Source organism: Gossypium arboreum, chromosome 6 (assembly GCF_025698485.1).
Source record: "Gossypium arboreum isolate Shixiya-1 chromosome 6, ASM2569848v2, whole genome shotgun sequence".
Taxonomy (NCBI): Eukaryota; Viridiplantae; Streptophyta; class Magnoliopsida; order Malvales; family Malvaceae; genus Gossypium; species Gossypium arboreum.
In genome coordinates, this window is record NC_069075.1 from 108810953 (window position 1) to 108815596 (window position 4644).

Below are 4644 nucleotides of genomic sequence, written 5' to 3' on the forward strand. Positions count from 1 at the left end.
TGATCTGTTGATTATGCCATTTGGCGACTTTGATGTTATTTTGGGAATGGACTGGTTATCAGAACATGGAGTGATTTTAGACTGTTATAAGAAGAAGTTTATTGTTCAGAATGAAAGTGAAGATAGAATTGAAGTAAATGGTATTCGGACTAGTGGATCAATTCGTATTGTTTCGCCATTAAAGCTAGCAAGCTTCTTCATCGAGGTTGTAATGCTTTCTTAGCATATGTGATTAATTCGGATTCGGTTGAAAGTCGATGTAGTAAAATTGGATTGTATGTGAATTTTCGATGTATTCCCGAGGAATTACCTAGATTACCCCCGATCGAGAGGTAGAATTTGTGATTGAAGTCTACCTGTATGTATCCGTATCGATACCTCCGCATCGTATGGCACCTCTTGAGCTAAAGGAATTAAAAGTACAGTTGCAAGACTTATTGGACGAGGTTTTATACGACCTAGTACATCACCATGGGGAGCTCCAATGTTATTTGTTAAGAAGAAAGATGGGTCGATGCGATTGTGCATTGATTATCGACAACTCAACAAATTGATGTCAAGAACAAGTATCCACTTCCCGAATAGATGATTTGTTTGATCAAGCGAAAGGAGCTTCCGTATTTTCAAAGATTGATCTAAGGTCGGGATACTATCGGTTGAAAGTAAAAGAGTGCGACATATTGAAGACGGCATTAAATGCACGAGGTATGGGCATTATGAATTTTAGTGATGCCATTTGGACCGACAAATGCCCTCGCCGCTTTTATGGATCTTATGAATCGGATTTTTCAACCATACTTGGATCAGTTCGTAGTAGTTTTTATCGACGATATTTTGGTGTATTCCAAGTCGAAAAAGATCATAAGCAACATCTCCGATTGTTTTGCAAATACTACGAGAAAAGCAATTGTACGGAAAATTGAGCAAGTGTGAATTCGTTATCGAAGTTGTGTTTCTTGGTCATGTCGTATCGTGGATGGAATTAGAGTGGATCCAAAGAAGATTGAAGTAGTTATTCAGTGGAAAGTTCCTAAGAATGTATCAGAGGTACGAAGTTTTCTCGGATTGGCTGGTTACTATTGAAGATTCGTCAACGGATTTTCAAAGATAGCCTTACCGATGACCAAGCTACTACGAAAAATATTCCATTTGTTTGGAATGAGCAATGTCGTAAAAGTTTTGAAGCATTAAAACGAATGTTAACAGAGGCACCGGTGTTGACTTTACCGAATCGAAAGAGATTTTGTAGTGTACGGTGATGCTTCATTGAGTGGATGGGATGTGTCTTGATGCGAACGGAAAGTCATTGCTTATGCTTCACGGCAATCGAAACCGCATGAACGCAACTATCCAACTCATGATTTAGAATTAGCAATTGTAATTTTTGCCTTGAAGATTTGGAGGCACTATCTTTATGGTGAAAAGTGCTATGTTTATACGGATCATAAAAGTTTGAAGTATCTACTTTCACAAAAGATTTGAATCGAGACAAAGGCGTTGGATAGAGCTTCTAAAAGACTATGATTGTGTCATAGACTATCATCCGAGAAGGCTAATGTAGTAGCCGACGACCGAGTAGAAAAGCTGCGATTGAATTACGAGCAATGTTTGCACAACTTAGTATCATGAAGATGGAAGCCTTTTGGTGAATTAAGAATAAAGCCGAGAATGTTTGATCGAATCGATCAGCACAGTTAGAAGATGATAAGTTGTTAAAGAAAGAGAGATGATTCGGAATGGTACAATGAAAATTTTAGCATTGATGGAAATGGTCGCTTAAGATTTCGAATCGACTTTGCATTCGAATAATTACGAGTTGAAAGAGTTAATTCTTGAGAAGCTCATAATAGTCCATTTGCATTTCATCCTGGAGGTATGAAAATGTATCGTGATTTGCGTGAATTGTATTGGTGGTCGGGAATGAAAAAGGATATAACTGAATATGTGGCAAAGTGTTTGACTTGTCAACGAGTGAAGGCAGAACATCAAGTTCCATCGGGATTACTTCAACCCATCAATATTCCTGAATGGAAATGGGACCGAATAACGATGGACTTTGTGACGGGATTACCGATGTCTACAAGTAAAAAGAATGCTATTTGGGTAATAGTTGATCGACTTACGAAGTCAGCTCATTTCTTAGCTGTGAGAACCGATTGGTCGTTAAAGAAACTTGCTGAGGTTTATGTTCGGGAAATCATTAGATTACATGGTATTCCAAAATCAATAATTTCTGACAGAGATCCAAGGTTTACGTCAAGGTTTTGGAAGCAATTACATGAATCTTTCGGTACTCGACTTCATTTTAGTACAGCTTTTCATCCACAGACTGATGGTCAATCTGAACGGGTAATACAAATTTTAGAAGATATGCTTCGAGCCTGTATGATTGATTTTGAGTCTAACTGGGAATATTATTTGTCATTAGCCGAATTTGTGTATAATAATAGTTTCCAGTCAAGTATATAGATGGCACCGTATGAGGCTTTGTATGGACGAAGATGCCGATCACCCGTATGTTGGATGAATGAATGAGAAGAAGATGATTGGACTGAATTGGTTCAAGAAACGGAAAGTACGATTAAGAAAATTCGGAAAGATTGAAAGCGCTTTTGATAGACGTAAATCGATGCGATTTGAAACGACGGGATATTGAATACTCGATCGGGGATAAAGTATTTTAAAGGTTTCACCTTGGAAGAAAATTCTAAGATTTGGTCAAAAGGAAAATAAAGTATGGATTCATTATTGAGTCTATTTTAATTGAAACAAATGGCATAGTCATTGGATTTCATGACAGAAGAAATTTGATTCAAGTGCACAAGGGTCGAGAGTGAACCTCGAAACAGGGAGACTTCTTATAATAAACTGTACTAATTGGCCTGACCAAAATTCTAGAAAAAATTAGTAAGTAGATATATGAGTCTAGTTTCAGGGAAAATTTACGGAATTGGATTTCGAGTTTTGTAACTCGAGATATGATTTTTTTAGCGACTGTGATGCAGATGGATAGTTTACTACGAAAACTGTTTAAGTGCTAAGATAAGTTTTGTAATGTCTCCTGCTTGACTCCGGCAACGGTCTCGGGTAGGGGGGACGTTACAGCAAGTGTCGAACGCCTTTGTATTGGACTGAACTCAAGGAAAAGCAGATTTATGGAGTTGATTTAATAAAAGAAACTGAAGAAAAAGTGAAGATAATTCGAGATTGTTTGAAAGCTGCTTCAGATAGACAAAAATCTTATGCAGACCTAAAGCGAAAGGACATTGAGTTTCAAGTTGGTGATGAGGTATTTTTGAAAGTGTCTCCATGGAAGAAAGTCCTTAGATTTGGACGAAAGGGCAAGTTAAGTCCGCGTTTTATTGGATCGTATGAAATAATTGAAAAAGTTGGACCGGTAGCATATCGGCTAGCTTTACCACCCGAATTAGAAAAGATTCATGATGTGCTTCACGTATCTATGTTACGTCGGTATCGTTCAGATCCTTCACATATAATTTCACTGACAGAAATTGAACTGCGACCTGATATGACTTATGAAGAAGAACCGATTAAGATTTTAGCTCGAGAAGTCAAACAACTAAGAAATAAAAGTGTTGCACTTGTGAAAGTGTTGTGGCAAAAGCATGGGGTAGAAGAGACTACATGGGAAACTGAAGAAACTATGAGAAACCAATACCCACACCTGTTTACCGGTAAGATTTTCGACGACGAAAATCTTTAAAAGGGGGGGAGAGTTGTAATATCCTAAATTAGGGCTTAATCGGAATAGTGATTTTGTGACCACAAATCCGAGATAGAAATAATTATTTTACAATGATTTTGATGTTTATGATATGATTTCATGATTGTGTGAAAATTTCGTGATGAAATTCTATGCCTAAAGTGCTTAAATTGAAAGTAGGGACTAAATCGAATAAGTTGCAAAACTTGCATTCTAGAAGTTTTAGTATGAAATTGTTTTGGAATATTAATGAGGAGGTCTTAAATAGCAATTTGACCAATTTTAAGTTCATGGACAAAATTAGGACATGGAAGGAATTTTGGAAAGTTTAGTAGTAAGGGTATTTTGGTCATTTAGTTATTAAAATGAATTAAAAACAAAATTAAAAGCCAATTTTGTCCATCTTCTTCATTAGGCCGAAATTTCAAGGGTTCTCCATAGCTAGGGTTTGTTTCAAGCTTCCAAGCTCCATAGTAAGTGATTCCAAGCCCGCTTTTAATGATTTTTACGTTTTGAGATCCCTAACTCGATAAAGCTTATGTTAGCAATAATTTAACCTAGGGTTTATATTTGGAAAAATAACCATAGGTGAAATTTGAGTATTTTGATGTTTTATGATAGAATATGAAGTTTTAAATTATGTTAGACAACTTGTACTACTCGATTTTAAGCAAAAACGAGTAAAAGGGCTTAATCGGTAAAAATACCTAATAGTCACAAGTACATGTTAGAGAGAATTTGATGTTGCCATAGAAGAGAAAAGTGATCAGCATGTTGTAAAACATAAGAATAAGGAATAAAGTTTAATCCCGAGCCTAGGGGCAAAATGTAAATATGCAAAAGTTTAGGGTAAAATTGTAATTTTGCCAAAATTTGAGTTAAGGATTAATTTGATAATGTGAGTATTAAATAAGCTAAAT